The sequence below is a fragment of the Nannospalax galili genome, unplaced genomic scaffold, assembly GCF_000622305.1.
Source record: "Nannospalax galili isolate Female #2095 unplaced genomic scaffold, S.galili_v1.0 scaffold278, whole genome shotgun sequence".
Classification (NCBI taxonomy): Eukaryota; Metazoa; Chordata; class Mammalia; order Rodentia; family Spalacidae; genus Nannospalax; species Nannospalax galili.
Window position 1 is genome coordinate 2,675,500 of NW_008347536.1, and position 13,295 is coordinate 2,688,794.

The 13,295-nt window shown below is 48.3% G+C and overlaps 1 protein-coding gene and 2 pseudogenes across 2 annotated transcripts in view; all 3 read left to right on the plus strand.

Moving 5' to 3' along the window:
- Positions 1-13,295, plus strand: part of Me3 (malic enzyme 3) — a 222,268-nt gene that overhangs the window by 102,586 nt on the left and 106,387 nt on the right. The window lies entirely within an intron of this gene.
- On the plus strand, positions 9,783-10,539 carry LOC103742965 (annotated as a pseudogene).
- On the plus strand, positions 10,452-13,201 carry LOC103743037 (annotated as a pseudogene).

Sequence of the window (13,295 nt, forward strand, 5' to 3'; positions counted from 1 at the left end):
TATATACATAAAGTATATAAATATGTATAGTACAGTATATAAATATATACCTACACACATACATATTGCACAGGAAAAATGGGAAGATTTTAAGGGTTCTCGGTGCAAAGTGCCTGATAATTTCAAATACATAATTCTAGCACTAGCAATGAAAGAGCTGCTTTTCATTACAGGTAATGGAATAGCATAGGAAGTCAGTTATTAGCCTCTGTCAGAAAACATAAATGTGAGCCGGTCAGCACTATGGTAGTGCATGCCTTTAATCTCGAGTCAGAGGCAGATGGAAGTCTGTGAGACTGAGGCCAGCCTGGTCTACATAGAGAGTTCCAGGCCAGCTAGGGCTACAAGTAGACCCTGTTTCAAAAAGACAAAGACAAAAAAAAAAAAACACAAATGTACAGTGCACTGTGCCCAGATGTGTAATTTACATTTATATACAATGTATAAATCAATTGTTTTGTTTTGGTATGCCTTAGTTTTTTAAGGTAGGTTCTCATGTAACCCAGGCTGGCCTTGAAACTCACTGTGTAGCCAAAGATGTCTGTGATCTCCTGATCATGCTGCCTCCACCTCCTGGGATCCCAGGAGTACTTCAACACACCTGGCTGCAAATCACTTTTCTAAATCATCTGTTACATAGGGAACATGTAATGATGGATCTATGACAGCTTTTGCTAATTTGAGCTGGGCTGTGGAAGAAGAATACAAAGAACTGGGATAAAGACAATCTGTGTATGTGGAATGCTCAGCCCAAAATGGGACACCTACAACATCCCCTCCAAGGCTCAGGGAACATCCAGAAGAGGGGGCAGAAAGAATGTAAGAGCCAGAGGTTTAGGAACAGTGCTACAAAATAGTGACTCCTGGACATGACAGGGCCATTGCAGTCACGAAGTCACTGCAGCTGTGGTGACCTACACAGACCTGCACCAGAGTAGGCCATCACCATTGCATCATGCATGGGGGAGGGGCTCATGAGGGTCACTGAGGACGTTTTAGTGGAATCTGTGGATGTTTCACTGGGGAGCATGGAAGAGACAATGAAAAAAAAAGTGACTCCTTTGAAGAGTTGTGTTGCTGTGGTGGTTGTGGTAAAGGGAAACTCGGGAAGCTATGAGGTCAAGAGGAATGAGTCATTTGATGACATGTTCTGCTGCGGACTGGCTGGAGCACGCTTCCTGCTTCCTTCCCATCTTTCATGCTCTGTGTCACCTTCTGGTCCTGGTCTGATTACATTGTTTTATTTTCTTTGAAGCACTTTTCCATGTCTCTAATACCTCTGTATGTGTCTGCTTTTACTAAATAAAGTATAGAATTTAAAAAGAATTTTTTTTCTCTAGATACTACCTTTGTTAGAATGCACAGCTTCTAGTTCCCTGTGGTAAAACAGGAGATAGAGTAGATGGACAAGGGTTTCTGCCCCACAAAGTAGTCTCTTTCTTGCGGTCAAAGGAGTTGGACTGATGGGCAGCTCTTTCCGGCTCAGGTCAAAACCCCACTGTGGTTCTCCAAGCAGTCAGCAATGAACAGGGCAGTGGTGGCAAAGTGGGGTTCAATACGAGTAAAAACAGGACCCTGAACCACTGGCACCCAGAGAACCTCCTCACCTGTAGGTGTAAGTAGAGAGGGTGCTGCAGATGCTGGGGACAGTGTGGAAAATGGATGTGACAACACAAGAAAAAAAACCTGAAGATGAATTGGGACCTGGGAAAAAACATAAGGCCGAGTACTATCCTGAAATCTTTACACATCTTAATTAATTATCATCACTCCCTCAGGATGTAGGTACTGTTGTCATATCCTGAACGAGGAAACTGCAACACAGAGAAATAAGTCACCAAACTCACATGGCCCATAACTGCCAAAGCCAGGACTCAACCCACATACTCTGACTAGTGTGTGAGCAGAAAGCCACTACACTATGCTTACTACGCTGCCCAACAGTTCAGGACTGTTGCACATACAGTGAGCATTCATGCTGGGGTGCCGTTGCAGCTCTGGGAAGGTTTGACTGCCAAGGGTCTAAGGAATTACCAGATAAGGTTCTCAGAGCCTTTCCCAGGAGGGATGATCTAGCCAAGTTCTGGGCCTGCAGCTGGGAGAGGCTGAGGTAGGCTCAGGTGAACTGAACTGTCTTTTTGGATTAGTCCCTCACACCTAGAGCAGTATGTTTTTACTAACCCTTCTTCAGATGATTATCCAATTAAGCTATTTGACATATGACAAGTTGAGCTGTTGCTCTAGATTTCATTTGGCCTCTTTCCAAGTCTTAATTTCACACCCATCTTGCTCCTGAGGGAAAGGCGACTTTGGGTTCTGTCCTAACCCTGAGCCTTATCTGAGGCCTGGCCTGGAATAGTTTTATGGATTAGCATCTGAAAGAAGGACAGCCCAAGGCTAAGAAGACAAGTGCCAGGACGTTTCAGTTTCTGAACGATAAAAATTCCTGCCAGGTTGCTGAAAACAATGAGGTTCTCTGTGACAGGGCCTGGCCCCCACCAAAGCTAATTAGATCCAGCTGATACTAAAATTGAGCCTCCAACAGGCCTAGACTCTGCATCACCTGAAAACCAGGAAGGAGATGCCAGAGTGTCTCAAGGTACCCAGAAGTCTTGAACAGCAAGACAGAAGGTTTTGGAGCTCCCCCTCCTCAGTACACCCCTTCCATCTCTCCCCTGACACACCCTCTACCTGTACTTCCATGGATCTGGCTGGCAGGAACATCCCCTGGTCCATTAATGCTCTTCCCCCAAGCCACCTTACCCTTCAGGAGTATCATCTGTACGTTTCTTGTCCTCTTAGACTCCAAATGATGAACACATTTGTGATGGAGGTGTTAATGGAAAAGTTACTCACAACACTTGTTAAAGATGGTGAGGGAGACCTTATTCAAGGGGGAGTGGGGCTGTATGGCCATATTTATACAGACCACCGTGCAGAACCTCCTCATGAGGAAAAGATTGGATCAATTCTAATAAAGAAAAGATTATAATCCAGAAGTTGGAACGGAGGACGCAGTGGATGAGAAATTCTAAGAAGAAAGAGACATTAATAACCAGGGAATCCTGCTGACTTGGTGAGATTACTCTGAATGAAGGCAAGCCATGGTGATAAGGTTTCAAATGATCAGACATAAAGACTAGGAAATTTTTGCTAAACTTAGCAGGACTCTTGCTTAAAGTGGACTCTTCAATGGCAGAGAGTAAAATTCACTGTCTGTCCTAGTCAGAAAACACTGAGAAGCCTAACTAAAAGTTGCGTGAAGGAGAGTCTTTCAGAGTTGGGCTGTGAGTAGTGGAAAGAGCTCAGACTTTAAAGCCAAGTAGTCTTGGCCTTACATTTCAGCTCCTGATGACTTTGAAAGTTAACATAGTACCCTTTCAGCCTCTTGCATATGAAATGGGAACAGTGCCTATGCACATGGCTGTGGTGAAGGTTATGTAATTGCATATGTAGAGTACCTGGACCTGGTACTGGGTACAGCTGGAAGGTGCCTGGATCACCATCCCCAGGATCTGCCATGTGATTCAGTCACCTTACCTAAGAATGTAAACTGTAAACCTGCTGAGGGCACCTCAGGCCCCTGAAATGTCTCTGCACTCTGTTGTTAGGTCCAGACCCTATATTACACATAGCTGTTAACTAGCAAATCCATTAGCAAGCCCTTGCAAGGAATTATAGAGCAAGTTGTGCCAAGTTAGAAAGACTGGAACAAGAGATGAAGTCTCTTTGAAAACACTTGAAGGTTTATTTTGACTTGGACAAAGTTAGTATCCCTCGGCCCTATGCCAAACTGATGTCCTTATCTGCAAACAGATGTGTTTCTTCACACAGACAGGCATCATATAAATACAAGATATTAATAGCTGTCATTTATTGAATACCTACAAGGCCTGTGGTTGGGCCCTAGGACCCCTATAACAATTCCACAAAGTATTCCACTTACTATTTTACTACTGAGGAGATTGAGGCTAACTTGTCTAAGATATTATTCAGCTAACTCAGACCCAATTCCCTGTTTGTTTGTTTTTTTTCCTGAATGTGCAGTCCAGCTTCTTGTGGCCCTGGTAAACATGATGCCACTGAGATAAAAATCTGCCTTCCTGCCTTCTTACAGACTCTTTACAAGATGGGCCTGCATATAAGAGAGGCATAGCCACACATACAAACACACATAGATGGGGCATTTATACAGGGTTGACAGAACAATGGGGCTGGAGTCCATAGGGAGTGTCAGCTCCCCTACTGTAATAATAACCATGTATCCTTGAAACCAGGCTACTCCTGTTTGTACCACTGGAAGTATGTATCTCATGAGGTCTGTTGTGAAGATCAGAGGAGCTAAATGTTTTATCAATGATAAAGTACCTCATTAACTTAAAAGGGCATTATTTTTTCCTTCTGTCTCACCCCATCCCCATAAAAATATGTGGTTCAGGCTCTTTCACCTTGTAGTTTCCTACTTCCTGCTCAAAATGTCCAAAGTGTCTCATTCTCTTACACTGGAACATTTCTGTCTTCACACATACAAAGAAAGAGACCCCTTTGCTTTTGTTTCTTAAGTGCCCATTGGAGCCCATTTCTAGCCATGCATAGGAAAAATGCATGTCAAAATCCTGACCAAAGGCAGCATGGAAAACAATGGCAAAAGCACATCACAATCTGGATTCAAACCCAACTGTTAGTACATTGGTAATCACACACATCTACCAGAATGAAAAGGCAGACAGAAAGCAAGGATTAACATATCAGACCTGCCTGTCTCCACCCTCAGGCACTAAAGCACTGAATCTCTTTTCCAAGACTGTTCCACATCCAGTTCTACTGACTCCTCTGCCAAACCCTTTAAGCTGTGCTGTTGCAAAGGCTCCCAGGAGGAAAACAAGTGAAGGTTTGCAGCTGGGTCTGGTTAGCTTTCCTTTGGCCTTCCTAGCCCTTTAGTTTTAGAAATTATCTGAAGAGCACTAGAGTAGGAGTCGGGGATCTGGGTCTGCATATATGACCCCCTTCTTGGCTATGAACCACAAGACAAGTCACTTCACTCATTAGTCTTGAGTGAAATTGGTACAGTTAGGCTACATGGCTTCTGTAATCTCTTCCAGTTCTAACAATTTATGATGTAATCAATAAAACTGTATAATCAAGTTAGCAATGAGATCCTGAAGTGAGCCATAGTAACTTTGTGTGCCTGAGATTAAGTTTTCCCATCTGTGAAATTAAGAAAGTTGTGTTATCTGTGAGCATTCAGTCAGAATACCTGAGGAGCACAGGATCTTGGGCTTCCCAAAGGCTCCCCAGAGGGTTCTAACCAGCAGCCATGACTGAGAACCACTGAGATGGGTGATCTCTGCAGTTCCTTCCAGTTAGACCTTCCATGACTTTTAGTTAGTTGATAGCATGCATCTCATACTTTGCAAGCTACTCCAGCCTGGAAGTGTATTTGGAGATAAGGGGCATAGTAAAACAGGCTTTTATCCCCAACTGAGTCCTGAGTAAATCAAATTGTTGATCCCTCACAGCCAAGTTCCTTCATGTCTCATTCACAGGGTCGCTGGAGCAGGAGTCTCTCTCCCAAGTTGTACTGGTATTCTGTTGCCCCTGAGTTACTGCCTCCCCTTTAATGGTCATATCTTTGCACACCTCTGATGTCAACAACTGACTAAACAATAGCAAACACGGATTCAAGCTGAATCATTTGGGTGAGCATGTGGGTGGCATGGCCTGACTCAAAAGATGAGCATGACCGATGGATGTCCTTTTCAAGAATTTGAGCTGAGACATGGAAAAATGATATAGAAATAACTTTCCAGTTGTGAAGGAGAATGAAGGCAGAAAGGATGCAATGGTTTAGATTTTAGAGTTGAGTCATGGTATGCAAGAGAAATACCAGTTCTGAAGGAAGGAGATGCAGAGTATCAAGTAGTCTATGAGGAGAGAATAGGGGAGATGGGAGAGAAAGAGGGAAACACATAGGCCAAGACAATGATTGGTCTCTAGCACCACCTGAGTTGATGACAGCCTTCCGCAATAGTTCCTGTTCATGAATTTATAATGTACCCTCTTTCTCCAGAGGTAACCTAAGTGAACTTCTGCTTTTAGTAACTGAAAGAGCCAAACTGAAAAGGCGCTATGAAATCAGATGGATCTGATCCCCTTGTTAATAGACTGGCTGGCAGTAACATTAAAGTGAGTTGTCTCAGACTTTATTTACTGTGCATGAAAATTATCTGGAGGACTTGTTAAAATACACATTCCACAAGTCTGGGAAGGGGCCAGTGAATTTACATACCTAATAAGGTCCAAGAGATGCTGAGGTTGCTCGAACCACTTTAATGGGTGGCAAAAGGTAGCTCGCTGTAAAATGTATCGAGACCAACTGTAGAAAGCTCCCATTGTAGATTAGTAGAAAAAGCTGTGTGTCACAAATATGGGCTTCTGATCCCACTTGTCACCAGCTAGTAGTGTGACCTTCTGTAGACCGTCCATCCCCCTTCATGGGCCTCAATCTCCTCATCTATAAAATGAGATTTTACTAGGGGATTTCAAGAGTCCTTGCTGACCTTCACAATCTCCAGTTTGTGGAGAGATTAGAGCACTGTAACTATAAGGTTACCACTAAATTTTCTGGTATTTAAGATAAAAAATGCAAATGTAGATGAAAACACATTCTTTCCATTTTCTGACAAGAAAAAGCTTGCAGGCTTATCTGCAGAAGTGTCATTTTTGCTAAGAGCTCTGATTCACAAGTGGGCTCTTTTACAGACAGACCAGCTGGGCAGTCCAGAAGTGTTAAGATGGTTTGGCGCTGTGTCCTAGGAATCAACACTAGAATAGATCTAAGACCTTGAAGATCCCTTCCAAAGGAGGTCAAACAGCTATTATTTGACACAAATGTCACATGGAATAAGTTAAATTGCTTCTAGAGTCCACATTGCCAAAACACTTTGAAGCAGACAGGTGGAAGAAAGAAGGGACACATATTTTGTGTCTGAATTACATGGATTTCAATCATAAACTGAATTAGCTTATTCCTTTTTAGAGAAAGTGTTGTAATTTATTTTACATTTTTAAAAAATGACTATGTATTTAATTGCATTACTTTCCCAGGAGTTTCACATTCAAGGTGCAGGTTAGTCTTTGGGGAGGACAGAAGACACTCCTCAGCCATCCATCAGTTTGGGTGGAAGAGGCTGGGAGTAGAGGCAGAGTGGTTAAACCTGTTGCTGAAGATGGAGAGATCATATTCTCCTTACTATGCTGGAGACAGATGAACTTTATTAAGTAGAACAGGATGTTCTGGGTTTGACTTCCTTTAGCCAAAGGCAAATTTCTCTGACAATTTAAACAAACTGATTCTTACTTCTTTTTTATCTGGCTCTGTCTTTTCCCTCTTTTGTCACTGGCAATCCTAACCATGGTGACCAGAAGAATAGGTGTGGAGGGCATTTCCTCAGTCATGCAAAGAAATGTGCACATACCAGCAGGAACTGAGTAGCCCTTTTCTCAAATAACCCATTGACCTGTAAAATGTGTTAAAAGGCTGTGTTGCCTCACACTAAGTTTAGTTCAGAAAGAGCCCCGAGCAATGTGACTGTTCTGAAAGGGTGTGGCATAGAAAAGGATTACAGAAGTAAAATTTTTTCAAAGAAAAGTAAAAGCTGCCTTGCCATAAGGAACCCCACCTAGCTAGGCCCCTGATATATTATTATATTTATGTTCTGGCATTAGTCCATTACACCTACATGGATCTCTGCAAATCCCCCATTTGCCTTAGGGGATAACATTGAAATTTTCATTTCTGAACTTGCTTTTTAGAGACTCTTAAGTCAGCATTTCTCACATCAATAGGGATTAAAAGTTACAAAGGATAGGTATGGTTTGAAATAAAAGGAACAGACCAAGAGGGGCTTGTCTGTGTTGCTAGAGACAAAAGCAAGGCTCAGGTAGGATCCAATGAGGTGTAACCTACATTGCCTAAAAGGTCTTGGAGGAGAGCAAGTGGGAAGACTGGAAGGATAAAAAGAAGTTTGATGGAGGAGGACGAACTTCTCCAGCTCCACAGTTAGATAATCTCAACCACTAGATCACTGGCTTCCAGGGAAGGAACGATGTGTTATTTGTTAGGGAAAGAGGAATTTACTGCTTGTTTGAATACACTGCTTGTCTGAATTTACTGCTTGAATTTACTTGTTTGAATTTACTGCTTGTAACCAATTGACTCAACTGGAGACAGGCATCCAGAGATAGAGGCAAGTGCTACAGCCCCCCCGGAGCCTGACCTGTTCTGTCTCATGTCATGTAGACATGTCTGCTTACACAAGATAACAAGAAAGAGCTGTACCAGGCACATGCCAACCATCTCTCCCCGATTGAGAGACCCAAAGGGAGTTGTAACATTCTTCTTGTTTTAAAGTTATTGGTTTGTGAAATGCTGCTTTGAAACTATTGGCTGTATAAACGCGGGCTTTTGTGTAACGGTTGTGGAAGCCTATATAATCTTTACCTAAAATTGTCTCAGGGTCGATTGTTCTAACCAGACCTGCGTGTTTGGAAAGGGCAGCCGACCCCAGCTAGCTGGTTTACTAAAACTCTGTTTGATTCTTGCATCTCCATATTCGTGAAATTGTTCTCCAGAAGAGACCCACTGAGTCACGGACCCTAACATTTTGGGGGCTCGTCCCGGATTCGAGGGGGGACCCCTGGAAAACAAAAGACGGGTGGAGGCAGAGTTTCATATGAGGAAGGCCCTCGTAACAAGTCTCAGGTTCGAGTCCTGAGCAGGGAAGCCCAGGTTCGAGTCCTGGCTCTAGGGTTGGAGAGATCCGACTCTGGGAAGGAAGCTTAACAACAGGAAGCTGGCACCAGAAGTGGAAAAGGTCAAGCTCGTAACCCTACGGCAGTCCGAGTGGACGCCCTTCGGGAGAATTACCAGGAGCCTTGGGAATCTGGAAGGTGAGAGTGAGAGTGGTGAATGCGGCACGCGCCAGAGTGAGAGGAGGACCGGTCCGAGTGAAAGTAGTGAAATGTGGTGTGGATGTATGCTGATGGTTATGCTCCTTATAGTAGGAGTGGGATTGGTTCTGTATTTTTCTATACGCACCTGGTTCTAAAACTTTTTTTCCTCTCCATATACTGTTCCATACTCGGGACCAGAGTCTTCGCGTGGGACCGTTAATGACAAAGGAGCAACTGAGGCCTACTGGTCAGGGCCACTCCCTGATGTAGGTGGAAGGCTCTTAGTCCTCTTAACAGACACCAAACCTTCCTTTCCTCCTTTTCCTTCCATTTATTCTCTGTATCTCCCCCCCCCCTCCATCCCCCTCCCCGGCCACTGGAAAAAAAAAAAAAAACCTGCGGCCGGGGCTGCCCGGCCAGGGCTGTGCGGGCTCTGGGGCAGCCGCACCATGGCCGCCGTGAGGGCGTGAAGATCTCTAGGTGGTGCCAAGAGATGAAGTTCAAGTGGCCCATGTTCACGTCCACCGAGCCCTGTGACGAGTTGCACCCGATGGTCACCAAGCGCGTCTTCATGAGGTACTCGAACTTGCGGCCCTCCAGCCGTGCCATGGCCCAGCCGCCCAGCAGGGACCTGCCACCCCTGGCCCCGCCGCCCGCGGGAGCACCGCCGCCACCACCACCGTCACCACCGGCCGCCCGCCTGCTCGGCTCCTACGGCCGCTGCCGTGGCGCTAAGCTGAGCTGCCTGCGCCCAGGGCTCGGGAGGGGGCCACGGAGGAGCCGCCGCCCCCTGGCCCCCGATCCCCACGCCCCGGCCCCTGCCATGGGGCTCTGGCTGCCGCCGCACCCCGCACGGCCAGGCTAGGGTGATGTGGGAACCCCCAGACCGCGGCCCCGGTGGGCACCATGAGCCCCCTACTCCGCCGCCTGCTGCTCGCCACACTGCTGTAGCTGGCTGGCGCCCAGGCCCCTGTCTCCCAGCTTGATTCCCTGATCACCAAAAAAAAGAAAAAAAAGTGGTGTCTTGGGTGGACGTCTATACCCATGCTATCTGCCAGCCCAGGGAGGTGGTGGTGCCTCTGAGCATAGAGCTCATGGGCAGTGTGAACAAACAACTGGTGCCCAGCTGTGTGACCATGCAACGCTGTGGTGTCTGCTGCCCTGACGACAGCCTGGAATGGGTGCTCACTGGGCAGCACCAAGTCCGAATGCAGATCCTCATGATCCAGTACCCTAGCAGTCAGCTGGGGGAGATGTCCTTGGAAGAACACAGCCAATGTGAATGCAGACCCAAACAAAAGGAAAGTGCTGTGAAGCCAAACAGGGCTGCCATACCCCACCATCATCCCCAGCCCTGCTCTGTTCCGGGCTGGGATTCCACCCCCAGAGCACCCTCCCCAGCTGACATCATCCATCCCACTCCAGCCCCAGGATCCTCTGTCCACGCTGCACCCAGCACCGTTCCCCGACCTGCCGCTGCCGCTATAGATGCCACAGCTTCCTCCGTTGAAGAAGGGAGATCTCAGCTGGGGCTCCAGAATGGCCAGGGACAGAATCTGAGGTAGAAGAGACTGAACTCTTGGAGGCCGAGGAGATGCCTGGGGGTTCTAGGATACTGAGAACAGAGACTGAGACAATAGAATTGAAGATATTGGGGGTCCAGGAGACAGAAGTGAGGGCTTTGGGGATCCCAGGAATAGAAAATGAAACAGCAGAAGCTGAAATATTGAGGATCCAGAAGGCAGAAATAGGGGGTTTTGAGGGTCCAGTGATAGCTGCTGAGATGGGAAAGTCTGAGATATCGGAGGCCCAGGAAACAGAGGTTAGGGAATCAGGGGCTCTGTGGATAGACATGACACAGCCTGAGATGCTGGGAACCCAGGAGATAGAAGTTGGTGGCTCAGGGATCCCAGGGATAGAACCTGAAATAGCCAGGGCTCAGGAAACAGAGGTGGGGGATTCTGGGACTTCCAGGCCAGAAGCTGGAACAGTAGAGGCTGAGGTTCTGAGGGCCCAGTGGACAGAAACTGTAGTTACGGAGTTGGAGGAGGCAAAGACAGAAACTTTGGCAATCCAGGAGACTGAGACCTGGGGAGCTCTCACAGTCACTGAGCAAAGAGTTTCAGGGGCTCAGGCAATAGAGGCAGAAGTATCCAGGACACCAGAGACAGAGACTAAAGTTCTGAGGCTTCGGAGGGCAGAGGCTAGAGTGTTGGGAGAAGCAGAGGCCAAATCTTTGACTTTGGGGCCCCAGAAAGCAGAGATAGCAGTTTCTGAGCCCCTGGAAAATAAATCTGGTATTTTTGAGACCCAGAAAACAGAATCTGGGGTCTTGGGAACCCAGAAGGGGAAAGAAGCTGAGGAAAGCCTCCCAGAAGCCAGCTTGATTGAGGCACAGGTGGCCAGTGGGGCAGGGGCTGGGGTACCCAGGCCCTCAGGGGCCGCTTCCCCAGAGGAGCCCAAAGAGGACAGGAGGCTGCCAGGCAGCCAGGCACCACCTGCCCTGGTCAGCTCCAGCCAGTCCCTGCTAGAGTGGTGTCAAGAGGTCACCAGTGGCTACCGTGGTGTCCCTATCACCAATTTCACCACATCCTGGCGCAATGGCCTGGCTTTCTGTGCTATTTTACACCGGTTCTACCCAGACAAGATTGACTATTTCTCTCTTCATCCATTGAACATCAAGCAGAACAACAAACAGGCTTTTGATGGCTTCACCACCCTGGGTGTGTCTCGGCTGCTGGAGCCAGTGGACATGGTGCTTCTGTCAGTGCCTGACAAGCTCATCGTCATCACATACCTGTGCCAGATCCGCGCCTTCTGCACCAGGCAGGAGCTGCAGCTGGTGCAGCTGGAGGGCGGTGGGGCCTCCGGCACTTACCGCGTGGGCAGCGCCCAGCCTAGCCTGCAGGACGACCTGGACGCCGGCGGCCTGGCACAGCGGCTGCGCGGCCATGGGACCGACGCATCCAAGGAGCCCTGAGAGGCCGGGAACAGCGGGGCTGGGGCGATATCCAAGGCTGCCTCCAGTGACGCAGACCCGGGCTGTGCCTCCAAGGATGGCGAGGCCAAGGCTGTCAGGGAAGAGTTGGCCTCCAGTGGCCCCGGAGTGCGCTTGCCCGTGGCCCCCGCAGAGGGGCTGATGAACTGGGCTAGGGCGTCTGGTGTGGTGGGCGCTGTGAAGCTGAGACGGGCATCTGTCAACGGAGAGTCCGGGCCTGTGCCACCACCCCAAGCACACGGCTCCTTCTCCCACGTGTGCGACGCGGATCTGCTAAAGAAGAGAAGTTCACAGCTATGGAACAGCAACTCCTTCTCTGTGGATGACCCAGACTCTGAAGCTGCAGGAGGCACCGGACCTGTGGGACCTGGGGCTGCCAAAGGCCCTAGCCCCAACTCCAGCCTTGACCCTAGCCCACTCACAGACACAGCCCTGCAGCAGCCCTCTGGTGGGAACCCTCCTTCAGATGAACCACCCCCCAAGTCCAGGAGAGGAGACTGGACTGCAACAATTCCAAGACACAAGTCAGTACGTGTGTGCAGAGCTTCAGGCCCTAGAACAGGAGCAGAGACAGATAGATGGCCAAGCAGCTGAGGTGGAAACGCAGCTGAGAAGCCTCATGGAATCAGGTGCCAACAGGCTGCAGGAGGAGATGCTGATCCAGGAGTGGTTCACACTGGTCAACAAGAAGAACGCCCTCATCAGGAGGCAGGACCAGTTGCAGCTTCTCATTGAGGAGCAGGACTTGGAGCGGAGGTTTGAACTGCTGAGCCGGGAGCTGCGGGCCATGTTGGCCGTTGAAGAGTGGCAGAAAATGGTGGCGCAGCAGCACTGGGAGCAGCTCTTGCTGGAAGAGCTGGTGTCTTTGCTGAACCAGAGAGATGAGCTGGTCCAGAACCTGGACCACAAGGAGCAGATCGCGCTGGAGGAAGATGAGCACTTAGAATGCAGCCTGGAGCAGCGGCGCTGCCAGCGGGAGTGCTGCACGCTGAGCTGAGCTGAGCTGGGCTGAGCTGGGCTAGCCTCCACCCTCCTGGAAGCACTCACCTTCCACCTGTGCAGCAGAGGATCTGGACCTCCAGAAAGCGGAGCACAGCCTGCAGCCTCCAACGTCCCGTCAGCCTGCAGAAACAGGACAGCGGTGGGGCGCCTGCACCTGCCTGGCAGTATTTATTTGTTTCTGAGTGTTTATGAGTGTGTGGTGCCTCCCGCGCGTCTGCAAAGGGATGGCTGATGGCTCTGGACCTGCGGCCCACATCCTCCTCCCCTTCCTTTGCCTCTGGAGCAATAAAATTGGACAAGGACAAATATATATATATATATGGGGTGTAATATATATATA